The 17,010-nt window shown below is 40.1% G+C and overlaps 1 long non-coding RNA gene across 1 annotated transcript; it reads left to right on the forward strand.

Moving 5' to 3' along the window:
- The first annotated feature begins 651 nt into the window (after nt 1-651).
- LOC144365142 (uncharacterized) lies at nt 652-9,203 on the forward strand. Its single transcript, XR_013423347.1, has 2 exons — nt 652-968; nt 7,412-9,203. It is a non-coding gene; the product is annotated as an uncharacterized LOC144365142 (long non-coding RNA).
- The last annotated feature ends 7,807 nt before the right edge of the window (nt 9,204-17,010 follow it).

Consider the following 17,010-nt stretch of genomic DNA (forward strand, 5'->3'; position numbering starts at 1 on the left):
CTGGGAGGGTAGGAGCCATGTCAATCTCAGTTACTACTGTGTTTTTAGCATCTAGTTCAGTGTATGGTATGCACTTTGTGCTCAGTTAATATTTACTGAAAGAGTGAATGATCAAATAAATTGTTAAAATATTTCATTGGATTATGCACCAAATATATCTTCATTCAATTATAGCCATGGCTTGTAACCATATAATAGATAATTCTGTAATCATACAATAGATAACTAGCTCCAGTCAACAGAAATTAGGCCAGACAGACATGCTCAATTTGGGCCATGTGAAATTTGTGGTGTTGGATCTTGTGCTCTTGACCTTATTATCCACCGCAGACCTGAAGGCTCTTCTGATTCATGATGGCCCACCACATCTCTCTTGCCCTATGAAGTTAGTAGTAAAATCATTCACATTTCTCATTAGCAGTTTTCACTCTTCCCTGAATCTGACATCACTGTTTATCCTCTTGAAGTTGCTGAAAATACTGAGTCTGTAACAGTGTATTGGCCTCCAATTCCTGCTTTGCATTCTTTTGGTGTTTATTTTACATATTCCCAAAGCTCTTCCTCCAGTTAATTTTTAAACATTGGCTGTGTCAGGAACCATGACCCAGCACTAAAGATCTCTCTCCAGAAGCAAGTCAGCACTCTTTGGCTATGTTCTTTTAATAGCTAAGTAGCCCTCACCCAGGATGGAACTCCAGCCTGTCAGAAGCTCTGGGCTTACTGGAACATTTGGGGGATCTCTTGCAAAGTTCCTTAACTATCTTTGGCTCCAGCCTCTTCTTAGATAAGAAAAGCTAAGTGGAAACTGTGGGCCTGGATGAATCCATCTCCTACACCCTGGGCCAGCATAACACCAGGGCCCTGTGCCTAAGTTTCATTGCAAATCAACAAGCAGGGTTCTAAACTGTCTCCATGTGAGAGCAAAGACCAACATTGTGAAACCCAGTTGGCAGTTCAATTAAGATCAGGTAAGTCCGACAGTCATTGTGGGAACCCAAATGGAGCTGGGGAAGCTAATGAGCAGGATGTTCAAAGGGGTGGTGGGAGAAAGTCTGTCACTTCTTACTACCTGCTCCCTTGTGGTGGGTTCTGGAAGCTGGAAAGGAAAATATTATGATAAAGATGAGAGGGAGGAAGAGGCCACCCGGGCATGGATTTGATTCAGAAGAGGCAAAAGAAGCACTAATCTTTAATTCCAAGTCAAACAAGAGGAGCATGCTCTGCATATAAAGCTAAAGGAAAAAGGCTTTGGTATATATCCCAGTGTCCAAGACAGTGGGTAGATGCCTTCCTTTCTCCTCAGCCATGTCAGACAAGCTTCTAGGGACAGCTGCTGCCTGCTCCCCATCATGGAAAGAAGTAGCAGCATCAGCAGCCACCACCCCTGGGCTCCACCTTCTGACGCCTTGCCCTCTCCAGGAATGGCAAACAGTCCTCCTATTGCCCAAAAGCCACTGACCCTGCCCCTCCACTTCATGGAAAGGCCATTCCCATGAGAACTTTCCTCACTTTTCCTGCCTGTTACATCGCTGCTGCTTTCTTGAATCTTTCATAATCCTAAAAGCTACTGACAGACAAGAAATAAGAAACATGGTGTTGGATCAACCAAAAGTGGCCTAATTTACTATTGCAAACACGAGAGTATGGTCACCTCTCAGGGGTGTGTTGGTGACAGATTGGGCAATCACTAGAAGACGGCAGGGAGCTGGGGTAGGATGTAGCTCAGTGGTAGGATGCTTGCCTAGCAAGTGTGAGGCCCTGGGCTCCATCCCTAGTATTGCCAAAAAATGAAATAAAATTACAAAAGAAGAGAACAGAGGTGGGTAGAGGAGATGGCAAGTACCACAACTGATATAGCCAGTGGATTCACATGTGGCTACAGATGAGACAAGGGAGCCCTTGAAGTTAATGAATAAAACCCTGCACAGGTCTGAGAATGCCTGAGCCTGTACTGACCTGTCATATTTCTGCACAGTTTGTGGTGTCAGTCAGCTTAGTGATCCAGGTACCGATGAAGAGTAGCTCGTGCAGTCCCCTGGAACTCACTGTCCAGATTTACTCTGCAGTTTCACCTCAAAAACAAAACAAAACATGGATTTAACAGATATTAAACCTTGGATTGGGGTTGTGGCTCAGTGGTAGAGCACTTGCTTAGTATGTGTGAGACACTGGGTTCAAATGTCAGCATCACATGAAAATAAATAAAATAAAGGTATTGTGTCCATCTACAACTAAAAATATTTTTTAAAAAACACAAATATCAAACTTTTCAGAAATCTGGTTTTTGGACCTCTGGGATGCATCTTTAACGCCAAGCCACCAAATGTTCTCCAAAGCCCAAATCCTAATAAGAAACACTATTAAAAAATTACCTGCAGCATTCCAGCTGCTTGCACATAAACTGTGTCACTTAATTGTATTCCAAACTCTCTCCATCTGCCTCTCTTAATGTCAGAGGTAACTGCTCATGCAAGTCAAGATTACTGCCTCTATCTCTGAGCAGATTTTCCTGCTCATCCACACAAAACCCAAATGAACTTGCAAATGTATCAGTTTGAGCAAGTCATTCCCCATCTTAGAACTTTTATATGTTTCTAATGTCTCTGGGACAAGGGCTACTCTCAGCATTCAAGGCCCTGTGAGGCTGACCCGCCTCCACATCAGCACCCCTCATACACCCAATCAGGAGAAGGCACACTGTCTCACCTTGCACCCTCCCTGGGGCTGCCCTGTAGTTCTGATTCCTTCTTTGTGGCCACCAGCACCCTGCTTTTCTCCCTCAAGTTTTTCCTGGCTTCACCCATCACAGCTGCACCCCAGTGAGACAAACTGAGCAGTTTGTGCCTCTTTATCTTGGTGCATCTGCTACACTCCTGTCATCATTTACATTCCTCATTCTCAATGGGGAGTTGTCTCCCTAAGGGAGCCAGAAGTGGTTCTTGGCAGGGGAGAGACTGGAAATTTTTGCTTTTTATTATAAAGCACAGATATGCATGAGATACATAAACAAATAGTGTGTTATGGTTTGGATATGCAGTGTTCCCCAAAATCCCCTGTGTTAATGCAGGAATATTCAGAAATGAAATGATGCATTGGCAGAGTTATAAGGTAGTTTGTTTATCCTAGTTTAGATAGACTGACCGGGTGGCAACTGTAGGTAGATGGGGCATGGCTGGAGAAGGCAGGTAACTGGGGGCATGTCCTGGAAGGGTTCATCTTCCCTGTTTCCCCATCCTCTTGCCCTCTCCGCATCCTGGCCACCATGAGTAGAACAACACTCCTCCACCATGCCCTTCCACCATAATGTTTTTGCCTCTTCTTGGGCCCAGTGCAATGAAGTTGGCCAACAATGGACTGAACCTCTGAAATAAATGTTTCCTCTTCTAAGTTGTTCTTGTCAGATATTTTGGTCATAGTGGTGAAAAACTAACATAGTGTCTGTGGTATTAAAATTTCATGGGTGGGTGAGGGAGATTATTTTTTAAAACATTAGAAGACTACTCAGAGGCAAATAATAAAGAAAAGGCTGAGAAATATGCAGCAAATCACCAGCTGGTTCTTTGTGACAATCTCCAGCCAATGGAGGTTCTGACACACAGAGTAGTTTTGAATAAATGTTAAATGTTGAAAGTTGAATGAAGGGTGGGGTTGCAGCTTAGTGATAGAGCGTGTGCCTAGCATGTGTGAGGCACTAGGTTCAATCCGCAGCACCACATAAAAATAAATAAATAAAATAAAAGTATTGTGTTTATCTACAACTAAAATTTTTTTTAAAAAAAGAAAGTTGAATGAAAGCAGGCATCAGTGAATTCTCCCAATAATTCTGAGGGGTGGTATTACTTACTGTCCCATGGGGAAAGATAAGGAAATAGGTATTAAATGACTAATGACACCATCAAAGTTCCAGTTAATTAGTGCTTAAGTATAAACATTTTAAATTCAAGACATTAGCCTTCATATCTAATACTTGCTCACCTTATTTTGGTAGACTTGATAGAATTTACACAAAAACAGGAGACTATATTTTGCAATTTGCCTTCAACAAAGAATGTTCTGGCTGGACTATCCTAAGTTAATTGGAATATCTAAGAACAAGCTTCATGAATCAAATTTGGGATCACATTCTTAACATGGATAGTGCACCTGAGCGGCTGAACTTTTAATCGAAGTTTTAGTTAATTTAAATTAAATATCTATACGTGGTCAATGGCTACTGTGTTGAAGAACGTGCGTAGCTCTACAATACTATAATGGACTTTTAGTTGAAATGATGACCTTGTACTCCACTTGCAAAAGGGAGAATCTAAGGCTTGCTCAGTTGCAGCTAGAGCTACCCACTTAGCTTCTCACTCCAAATTTTGAAGTTAATCCAATTAAATTAATTTTTTTTTAAATCTAGCTTTGAGCCTCTCTTGTGTACTCAAATGAACAGCACAGGACTACTTTGCCCTGCAAAGGTGGGATGGTGGAATAAGAAAATAATATATATAATTATAATTCACGTTTCAACAAGCTCATCATCGTCATGAGACACACGAAATTCTAAGCCAGGAGGTGAGCTACAATGGGGAGATAATGAGGATGAGAATGTTATTAGTAAAAATGCTTTCCTTGTTGAAAGCAAAGCAAAGAGTGACATCTATAAAATGGTTTTATGGGTCAATTTGTTGAAGCAGGAGGAGTTGAGTCGCTCAGAGCCATGCTTTATTCTTTGCAAGGTCAAGATGAGGCTTGAAATTTGATTTATGAGTATGTTTGTTGAATCAAACTTTCCTCATTTTCTACTCCAGAGCTTACGAGCAGAAGTGACGCACTGGGAAAAATCCCTGCTGAGTGGCAGTTCATTCTAGGTCATAGCATTTTGCTTTTGAGTATAAATACTTCATATAGACATAAAAAGCTCATTAACCATACATGTAAAAATCAATGAATTTTTACAAAAAGGACAAACCCTTGTAACCACCAGCCAGATGAAGAACAGTTCTGCATCTCCACAGTCCTCCTGTGGCCCTCTAGTTTGGCTTCATTTTGAACTTAAAAAAAAAATGGAATGATATAGTAGATACTCTTTGTTTGACTCCCTTTGCTCAATATATGATGTGTTTGTGAGATGCATCCAAATTTTTCTCGTTTCAATACTTTGTTCATTATTATTGTATGGCTATACCATCTTTCTTTCCCCATTTGGTTGTCAGATATTTGGGCTGTTTCTGCCTTTTGGTTATTGTGCATAGTGTTGTTATAAATGTTCTGCCCACATGTCTTCTGATAAGCATATGTGCTCAAATTTACCTAGGAGTGGAAGTGCTACTTCATATGATATACATATGTTCTGCTTTAGTGGGGTAAGCTAGATAGATTTGAAAGGTAATTGTACCGACTGCATACTTGCATCATATACTAAGCAAGTGCAGAGGCCCAGACGTTCCAAATCATCATCATTGCTTGGTTTTGAATATTTTTATTTTAACCATTCCAGTGGCTGTGTTTTAAGATATCAGGATTTTAATTTTAATTTTCCTAATGAGTAAGGATGTTAGAAGCATTTTCCATGTGTTTAATGGCCATTCAGATTTCTTCTTTTATAAACTGTCTCCACAAGTCTTTTGCATATTTTTTCTACAGAGGTTTCCATATTTTCTTAATAATTTATAGGAGATCTTTCTATAGTTGATTATAAGTCCTTTTCAGATATGTGACATAATGTTTTCTCATCTTAATGGTGTCTTTTGATAAAAAACAAATTCTTATTTTTAAGGTAGTCTAATTTTTCAATTTTATGTTTTAATATACTGTATGTGCTATTTCTGAAAAATTTTGCCTTTTTCACTGTTAGGAAGATAATTTTTGCAGCATAATGTTGACTGGTCCAATCTATGAGCAGAAGCTATACTTTCGTCTATTTAGGGCTTCTTTGTCATCAGCTTTATTGAGGTAAAATTGTATATGTCCAAGGTATACGATGTGATGTTTTAATGTACATTTAAATTTTGTCAACAAAAGAGGATATCATCACCATCAGCTAAGTAATATAGCTAAGTAATCAAGCTAATTAATATAGCTATCACCTCACACAGTTACCTTTTGTGGGTGATAAGAACACTCAGGATCCATTTAGAATCTCCTTCAGTTTATCTCAGTTACAATCTCTAATTTTTAGTGTTCAGATTTTTCACGTTTTTAAAATCAGATTATGAATTTTGTTGGATTTGAGCAAATACCAAGTACTTTGAGCAAATATCAAGGACCTATTTTTCAAACTGCAAGAGATACAAAATAAAAGGAAACCTGAAATACATGCCCTGACTTCAAGATGTTTCCGGAAAACAGAGGAAAAAGAGAAGCAAAAAATCAATGTGGTCAAAACTGTTGACAGGGATGCTTTGCAGAGCATGTAAGGCCAGAGATGGGTTTGAGGGATGAAGGGCATTTGGAGAATAGAGAAAAGTATCTCAAGAGGAAAATCTGGGATGAGCCAAAGATTTGAGGTTAGAATGAATATGGCATGTTAAGTGTCAAAGATGACACTGGTGAACTCAAGTGTCTATGCTCTGATTCATGAACAGGGGGAGATGAGATAAAGTCTTGGACTTAGAGGCACTTAAAAGTCCACACTGGTGATGAAGTGTGGTATCCTGGCTCCTGGGAGGTAGCTCAGCACCTACTTACCTGTCCTTGCTTGACACTTATTGGCAACCATATGGCTGCTTTCAACAACTTCCTAAGAGGAACTCATAGAAACTCCCAAACTCACACTTGAACCAGAGGACCTATCCAAGAAGGATACAAATCTGGAAATAAACTACATTCTTATAGAAGGTATAATCCAGGAAACCTTTCACTATGAGCCGGGACTTAAGGACCAATCAAAAGGTTAAACCCAACACCTATAACCAAATGCTTCTAGAAGGGTTGCAGTTGTAAAACCAGGCGGTCAGCAGCAATAGCTGGGCTTCCTAGAAGCAGTGGAGCTGGAAGTGGGTCTTTAAAACTTAGATCACTGACTGGTTTCTTGCTGCTCTATTTCCATCCTAACTGGGGCACAGTCTTGCCAACAAGGAAGAAAAAATCAGCAGTCCTGGGGCAGCTCCAAAACACATGGAGAAAGGTCCTCAGGCCTCCTGGGAGCTACTGGAATGAGTAAGGAGTGGAAATAGCCAGAACTGAGTCCAAGTGATAAGATTCCTAATGGGACGTGAGTACGCATTTTGCCAAGATTTATTCTAATTTCGGAACTCAATTGGAAACTTCTGAACGTCATGTTCTATTTGGCTCTGGCAAAACATAGCTCTGCATTGCTTTGTGTTTATTTTATCCCTCAAGATCAGAGCAGAATTTACTTGTAGCTCAATTTTTGTGTTTAGCACAAACCTCTATTTAGAAAAACAAGCTGATTTTTTTTTCTTTATAGGTCCCTTGGGGGAAGAAAGATGTACACAATGGAGAAAGCTTCTACTAGAAAAACATACATACCCAATATAGAAAACTTATGCAAACACAAGTGTCCAGAGGAGAAATATTTCATAAAGCCTAAAGTATCATGGGTCCTCAAACTTGGCATCAAACGAAAAAGAATGGATCTACAAAATCCTCATGACTCTCCTACAGGCAAGCAGGATGGTATCTCCTGTAATACCTCCTTCTTGCAAAAACTTCTTCCCATATTTAAATCAATATATTGAGAAGAAAGTTTATAACTTCCTTCAGACCTATGTCCTCCAACACCTACATTGAAGATGTTTCCTAATGGGTCCCCATTTCTATCTTTACTTCACTTTTGATTTATTCTCAAATTTACTTCTTGGTCTTTATTGATATAGAAACAAATTCTTCAATAGCTAAAGGGCCCATAGTAAAACAAAAATTGAGAACAGAGGACAAGTTTGGATAAACCAGGATTCTTTCAGAAACCCAACCTGAAATAACTGAAGTCAAATAGAAAACAAACAAACAAATAAAAAACCCATGATTTATGGGTTTATTGAACTAAAGAGACTTCTCTCCCACCTCCAGGGGCAAAAGAGAAGAATGCTGATTGGCCCAGTGGAATCATGTCTCCCATCCTGGGCCAATCAGTATGACTGGACCCAGGACATATTCCATGTGGCATGTGATCAGGCAAAGGGGATTTATTTACAAAAGAAAGAGGGATTCAAGATTGTCAATTAGGGAATATTATAAACTGACAAATTGTGAAGAAGCAAAGAAATGTTCTCATGGTGCTTTAGAGCTAACACAATTGGATTTTAGGGAAAGCACTATTTCCAAGAAAAAGAAAAAAAAGAGGAAGGTGTCAACAAAAGAGGACATCATCACCGTCAGCGGTGTCAATACCCATGAGACCCCTTCTGAATGTCATACGCACACCCTCTGTGAACACTTTATGAACATCAAGAAGGCAGCACAGCGCAATGATTAAGAGCACGAACGAGATTCTAACTGACTCAAGTTCACATGCTACCTGTGTCATGTGTTTTAGGTTTGATACTCATGCAAGTTATGAACCCTCTTGAAACATCAGTCTTTTCGTTTACAAAATGAGTGTAACAATAGAATTTGCCTCTTGGGTTATTATGAGGATTAAATGAAACAATATACATACGTTTCTTACTATAGTATCCATCACTGAAAGATCATTAAATCACTACTACCCACTATTACTGTTTTCATTAACATCATCATAATCATTCATACGAACTACAGTGCCCAGGAATTTCAAGACTGGAGTATTCTGGGAAGGGTGATATGATGACATTCCATTATACCATCTTTCTGGAACAAGAGACATCCTACGATACATTCTCGGTATTGATGTGTAACTCTGTCCTTCACCTGAGATCTGTTTCAGATCTCCCTCTTCTGCCTTCCATAATTTCTCTTCTTATCCACTGAGGCATGAAACACTAATGTACCTGGGTAGAAAAAGAAAGATAACGGTGCCCTTGATACTTGCTTAGCGTTTCCAAAGGACATTTCACAAGCAATTGAAGTCCAGAAAATTGCAGTCGTAGGAGGTGTCTATGTTTCCAGCAACAAAATATAACTCTTCAGAGAGCTATTAAACAGTTTACCAACTTCTGGAACTCAATGACAAAGCAATGTATAATCCCCCCACAGACTATGTCACAAAGGAAGCAACCATTGAGGAATGTGTTGGGAAAATTAGAATTTTCAAAAAAAAAAAAAAACTGCACCTCTCTCTTCTTTTTGACTCTATTGTTTCTTTTCATAAAACTTTCCATTGAAGGTTCCAAAAAGAGTTGGCAGGGAGGAGAGTGTCTCCACAGAAGCTGGTTCCTTTGCTTCTACTACAGCTTCCAGGGGCCCTATAGCCTGTGGATTCAAGACAGACTTTTTTAAAGTAAGGAAAAAGGGTTGCCACAGGAAAATAGACTACCTTTTGAGTTTGTCCTCAGTGCTCTGTTGAATGTCTATGGCAGCAATTACTCAGTCTTGTTTTTTTTAGTTTCATAATATTTCATTCTTTCTCATTATGAAAGGCAAACAGAATAACACCTTATATTTATATAGAACTGGTCCTTAGAATGTGCTATGAATAACGCCACTCTCTCTCTCCCTCCAGAATTCCTAATGGAAGCAACATATTTTCCTTTCACCACTTTTATAGATTATACAGTCTGTCAGAAGCATTGCAGGGGCCAGAACCCAGGTTTTCTTTGGATTGGAAATGTAGTATTAGGTTTCCTTTCCATTAAAAAAACATTCTAAGCAAAAATGGGGTTTTATGCATAAATGTTCAAGATAATTGCCATGAGAAAAGAACTCAGGACTGCTTGCTTTTCAACCCAATAAAATCCTCCTTTTCCTATTTTCTTACATGTTCTTTATGCCCCTAATTGCAACAGCAGCGTAGCATCCTGTTGGCATCGGAATTACACGCTCACAATAATGGTGAGCATTGTTCTGTGAAGTTCATGTGTGTCCTTGGTCACAGAGCATTTCTTCCAGTGAATTATAGGGCTAAATGTTTGGAAGCTACACATCTAGCCTAACATTTCTTTATTTTTCAGATGAGAATAAAAACTAAGGCTCAGAGAAGTTGGATGATTTATCTACACAGACTGAACAGGCAGGAATGTGGTAGTTTTTAGGCTCTGCTATGTTTTGCTTATGGCATCACTATGGTGCTGGACTGCTTAAAATAACACGGTTGCAATAACAAGTAAGACCTGAAATGTTAATGATTTTATATAATAGACACTCATGTGAAAGTACAAGGTGAGTTTTCTTATCAGAGAGTGATGGCTGTCATCCATGCATTGATTCAGAGATCAAGAGTTTTCCATTTTGTGGTTTCACCATCTTAGGGTAGAGACTCTCAACCAGGAGTGCTCTGGCCTCCAAGAGACATTTGGCAACGTCTGGAGATATTTATTTTCAGTCCTGGGCATACTCTTGGCATCTGGTAGGTGGAAGCCAGAGACATTGCTAAACATTCTACTACACACAGCAAAGAATTTTCTGGCCCATATGTGTCAGTATTGCCCAGGGGACTTGTTATCACCTCCATCTAGCCAGTTAAACAAGGAAGAGAGGGAATCGATAAGATGTCACCATTTGGTCACTGTCTTGGCCTGTTATTAGTGTTCAAGGAATTTCCACCTAAAAGGAACAGGGGTGGCCAGCTGCTCCCTGCGACAACACTTCTTTGGACAAGTGAGAAGTTCTGATGAACAGCTAGGTGTCTTGTCACAGTACCACTAGCAACAATCGAACTGTACATGTTCCTGGTTGCTCACAGCATTGTTGAAGCACCAGTGAAGCTAATAAAACTGATAATATATAAATGCAGCCCTGACCTCCTCCTTGGGCTTCAGATTTCCTCTGGCCAGTGTCCTTTTCAATATACCATGATGGAACTTTTAAAGTTCCTACCAAAATTCTATTTTCCTCCTGTCCTTGCTATCTCAGCAAATGATAACACCATCCCCCTCCTCACTCTCCTTCACCAATTGTCAGTAAATCTTCCCAACTCCGTCTCCAGTATATGTCTCTGCAGGGATGACCATGAACTGCCATCTCCAGGCTGAGCTATAGTAATAATTCTCTAATTGGCCTCTCTCCTGCCTCACTTATCCCACTCCAGCTTATTCACTCAGAGTAACCAAAGTGGTCTTCATTATTATAAAGATTATTTCTTCATAGCTGGTGCCAGCTCACTGTCTGGGCAGTTTGGAACATGCCCCAGAGTGGGTCATGTGAGACCCATTTACTGTGCCCTGATGCTCCTCTGGGGCCTGTGACTCCTTCCATTACCATCACAATTCCCTGAAGCTGTTACTGGCACCGGTCTGGTGGTCTTTCCATTCATTCACCAGGGTCTCCTTCTACGTGCCCTTTTAGGTGCATGGATGGAATCACAAAAATGGAGAGTTAATTTGCTAAAAGCATAAGGTAATTTGCTCCAATTCATTATGCCCCAAACCATAATCTATGGAGCCCATTTCTCTCCAGCCTCCTCTTTTCCCTGTCTCCATCTTTTTCACGTCATGTGGGACACACTGACGTGCTCTCTGACCTTCCATAGGCCAGCACCTCTTGGTGGCAGGTGGCAGAGGGTTCCCTTTTCCTTTAACACACTCTTTCCTGGATGCTGGCTTTACTGCCTCTTCCCACGGTTCCCTTCCCAGATGTCCTCTCCTCAAAAGGAAGCATGCTCCTGAAATTGTCGTCCCCACCAAGCCCCAGTAGGTCCCCCTTTTCCATTTTATCCATAACCCTTGTCACCCTCTGGAGCTGCAGGATGGCATTTGTTTGCTGATACACTCTTTGTCCTCCTGGAGATTGGAAGCTCTATGAGGACAGGAGCTCTGCCAGTCTATTTCCCCACAGTGTCCCCAGCTCTAGAGTAGTGTGGCATGTGGTAGCCATCAACACACAGTTAATACAGCATCATGGGATCCATGAACGAATGGAGAGAATTGGAGCCCCAGAGGACAAGGAAATGGAGACTATGAAGCCTCACTTAGCTCAGGATTGGATCTCACAAGGGGCACAAATGGGTCTCAGGGATCACACTCTGTTCCTGTCCTGCTTTCTCAACCAGAAAAAGAGCTGATCACAGAGGCCTCCTGGAAACAAGCAGATAAACTCTCAGGCTCAGCAATGCCTTTTCCCCAGGACCAGTGGGAAATCATCCCTGGCAGGTCACTTCAGGAGGTTTGGTTTCAGACCCACAGGTGACCTCTGCCACGCTCTTCTTCCAGGAGCTACACACAGAATCGCTACTGCTAGGCGAAGATGGGAGTCCTGATTAGGAAACTCTGTATGTGTTGTTCTTCGCTCCCCCACTCCCTACCTAACCTCTCATCCTCTTTTTCTGCCGTGTCCAGCCTGCCCTCTCATATGTCAACCAAGACTACCCTGTGCTTTAGAAAAAGAAAAAAAAATCATGATCTGAAAACCAGACCCCTTCGTCTCAACATCCCTGGAAGTTTCCTACGGCCAGCCCCTGTGCTTCCCTAAGACCCCTCATCAGGCAGAGAAGCCCTTGGCACACATGCATGGCTGTCACACACGCAGAGCCTTTCCTTTGATGTCCCAGCACACCAATCTTCATTGTCTTTACAGATTAATTTCTTGATTCCTTCAATTATCAATCATTGATCAAATACCAAATTGGACTTCAAAATGGATACATTGGCCCTCTTGTGTGTAATTTCCACATCCATGGATTTAAAAAATGTCATGAAGTTCCAAAAAGCAAAACTTGAATTTGCCACATGCGATGTACCGTGCTGAGTCCGCACGCAGGAAGTGATGTGCAGGCGTGTGCTAGGTATGAGAGTTAGAAGTAATCTAGGTATAAGAGTTATAGTAGATAGTGTGCATAGGTTAGATGAAAAAAAAACCACACACACACACACATAACATTCTATATAAGGGACCTGAGCATCTGAGGACTTGGTATCTACAAAGAGTCTAGCAACCAACCCACTGAGGATACTGAGGATGAGTATATAAGCAGAGGCAGATTTGCCTCAATGTGAATGAAGAATAAGCTGCAGAGCCCATGGTCATTTGTGTTTTATGAACTTTGCAAAAGCAAAATAAACCGCAATGAGTTAAGATTCTTCTACTCTTAACATCTCCTTCACCACACTTGTGAACACCTTGTGTGGAGTTGCTTTGGAGTCCCATTATATTTTTGGAACTTAGCTGAGGTGAAGTGGAGCTGAAGGTATACTTAGTTTGAGTTTAATAGGATATATTTAGTGGGCTCACAATCACCTCTATACATAGTTAAGTTATTGCTATTCATTGTGGGGTGGGAATTGCTTCTAGAAATACTTCTACAAAATACTTCCATAACCTAAATGCCAACTCATGCATCATGGTGATATGAAAGCACTATTATAGTACATGAAGTCTATCACTATGTAAGTGCAGAATCTGGCCCTACGAATAGATGAGAAATGGAACATCATTGAGGTTTGAGATTATGGAGGCAGTAGGAATTCTGAAGGAATTCTTGCAATCATCTACCATGCAAAATTGCAAGCAGAAAATTGCTGAGGGCCATTACCAAGTAGGAATGACGCATCGAAATTTCCTTGCCAAGCGTACCCCATGCTGCTTAGAGGACATTTGATGGGACATTGCATGCATGCTTTAATGAGGTGACCTTGCTCAAGGACCAAGGCAGATCCGGGTTTAGAGCTGATCAGGTTTGAGGAAGTAACCGGCTCCTTGAGTTTAAGGCGTTGCCAGTTTAAGATAATGGGTTTTAAGGAAGTTGGAAGTTGAAGATTATTGCTGGGATTAGGGTGTTCCTGCTGCTTGTTCCCATTGAGTTCTCGTGAGATTAAAATGGGATTTGGAGAGAGCTTTTGAAGTTTTCCACTTCAAATTTTTAATCTTCTTTATCTAAATATTTTATCTTATTATCTTCCCATTTTCATGGGTTATATTTTTTTTCTCCGTCATGAAGGCATCTTAACCACCTTCAATTTAACCTTTTAAAGCCTTTTGCAACTTACTTAGACATTTTACAACTTTTTACTTTACCACACAAAGATTATCTCATCTCCCTCTTTTTGGTTTAATGAGTAAAGCAATCTTTTTTCCGCCATGAAGGTATCTCAACCACCTTCAATTTAACCTTTTAAAGCCTTTCAATTATCATCTATACTGTACTTTTAAATGTATTTTTTCACCACCTACAGCTTCACTCTTTTAAACGAGGCTTAGATTCTGTTTAAATCGCTTAATATTAGTTTACATGGCTGCCCTTCAACCAAAGGCTTTTTTTTTTAACTCCATTAAGAAGCTTTGTCTCAATCTGCCATGTACAAATACCTTTTTCTTCTTTCTTCCTTTCTCAAGCTTATAAAGTAAGTCTAGTTTTCTCAAAATCTTTTTAAATGGCATTTTTCAACTTTTTACTTTACCATACAGAGATTATCTCATCTAGAAACATTTATTTAACCTTTAACCTTTTATATTAAAATATATTTCCACATCTTGAACCTTTTTATATCGCTTTTTTAACCGTTAACCCTTTTATAAATTCACATTCTGAAACAACCCTTATACAATTTTTGAATTTAGACAAATTACTCCACTTTAATAAGATGAAATATTTTTATGTTTTCTAAGGTACTATTATACTGTAATTGAAACCAAACTGAAACTTCTTATACTCTTTGTATATAAATTACACATGATAGAATCTTAACTCTTAGTAACCTTGTTTAGCAAAGACACAGACCAAAGCAATATTAAACTTTTTTTCCATTCATCAATTTATGAAAACACACATAATGTTTAAATATATTACCTTATGGAACTTAATAAGTAAAGAGTACTTGATTTCATATCTAGTGGTTGATATTTTAACACTTTAGCTTTGTAAATTAATCAGATGTCTGTAAAAACCAAGATCTTAGACAAGTATAGTAAACAGAACTAGCCATCTCTTTCTTGTTGAAGAAAAATCCTTCTACAGGATACCATGATGGTCCCATTGATATACTTAATAACCCATCTTTAAAAAGCCATGGGCTACATATTTGTATAGTATCAACATATGCCCTAGCTGTTCTTGGTCTTACTGGGGTGCCTCCTTCCTCTAACAATTTCTCTTCCTCAGAGGCGAACAAATTCAAACCTTGAGTCAACCATTTTCCCCAGTTTGCCTGAGAAAGTTCTAGGAACAGGCAACTTGAAATAAAAACAAAATAAATCAAAACCAGAACACATTGTTTTTTGAAATGGTCACCCATTTTTTTTTCTTTTTTTTGCTCTCCTTCTGGAGCGAGCAAATTCACTTACCCCCAAGCTTCAGACATCCCACGTACAGGCCACCAAAATGCCAAGGTCTATGCCTCGGCTTGGCACCAGAATCACGAGGCACTCACAGCTTTGTAGGTTCAAACAGCAATTCTTTATTCCCGCTCTCACACCGCCTCCACACAGGTCCAGGGGCAAACACGTTCTGCTGTCTCCCGCACAAACCACCTACTCCACGAGGCTCTCTCCAAATCCCATTTTAATCTCACGAGAACTCAATGGGAACAAGCAGCAGGAACACCCTAATCCCAGCAATAATCTTCAACTTCCAACTTCCTTAAAACCCATTATCTTAAACTGGCAACGCCTTAAACTCAAGGAGCCGGTTACTTCCTCAAACCTGATCAGCTCTAAACCCGGATCTGCCTTGGTCCTTGAGCAAGGTCACCTCATTAAAGCATGCATGCAATGTCCCATCAAATGTCCTCTAAGCAGCATGGGGTACGCTTGGCAAGGAAATTTCGATGCGTCATTCCTACTTGGTAATGGCCCTCAGCATCAAATCCAATTCTCATGGCCATCTTGTTAGAAAAGAAATTCTCTCTGTCGCTTTAAGGAAAAATTTTACAATATTATTCTAAATAGCAAATATGTCCTCCTGCGGGTCATAGGATTATGCATTCCAACTGTTTCATGTTAGATGAAAGACTGCGTTATCTTCCTATTGTTTTTTCTTTGAGGTTGTTGTCATATGAAGAGACCATCAAAGAGTACGAAGTCAAAAACTGTGGGGAAAACAGAATAATAATACTATGATGGGCAGTTAATAAAAATCATGTGAGTTTTCCTGAAATTTTGTGATGTATGTGGTATTTATCAGTATTTTTAAATTAAAATTTATTTTCATTTCTTCTATTTTTTTTTAAAAAAATATTCAATTTCTTAAATGAGACCCCCACAATTATTAAGCTTCAGGCCTGAGCAGTCTGGGCCAGCTCCTGGGTATAGGTATAGAGGATGTGTGCTGTAGTTTGCATCCTCAGTGTATTAGAAGGTGGTAGAACCTTTAAAGATGGACCTAGTGAAAGGACTTTAGTCATTAGTCCACAAAGGGGATCATGGAACCCCAAACCCCCTTCACTCTCTGTTTCTTCCTGGCCATGGTTTTTACTCATGGCGTGCTAACTACAGGCCTCAGAGCCAATGGATCATGGACTCAAACTTCCCAAACTGTGAGCCCAATTAAACTTTTTCTCTTTATAAATTAATTACCCTAAGTATTTCATTATAGTGATGGAAGGGTGACTAGCCCAATATACTTCTGGTTATTAAGAAGCTTATGATAAATATTAAATGAGTCCTAGAGAGAAAAAGTGCAGGAAAAGGGCGAAGAAATTATCAGAATGCATTTGACCCTTCTATCAACCGATCCACCATACTCCTCATCCTTCCATAAATAATCTCCAACCACAGCATTCCGAACACTTATTCTCTTGAGGAAAATGAAGGGGCTGGCTTAAGGTGGTAGGTTGTAGGCCCGATTTGGCAGTTCTCTTCTTTGCCTTTGCCATGACACTAAGGAAGACATCCAGCAAGCGTGACTCGGCTAAGAGTGGCTCTTGACTAAGTTTTCTCTTCAGGACACAGGTTCACAAGTCCTGAGTTCTCTGTATGATCTTCCTGGGTCAGTTGGTCTGAGGGCTGACGGCAGAAGTTGGGAGTTAGAGACCCTGAGTGCAGTTACCATGTGGCATAAAT

Source organism: Ictidomys tridecemlineatus, chromosome 6, assembly GCF_052094955.1.
Source record: "Ictidomys tridecemlineatus isolate mIctTri1 chromosome 6, mIctTri1.hap1, whole genome shotgun sequence".
NCBI classification, from domain to species: domain Eukaryota; kingdom Metazoa; phylum Chordata; class Mammalia; order Rodentia; family Sciuridae; genus Ictidomys; species Ictidomys tridecemlineatus.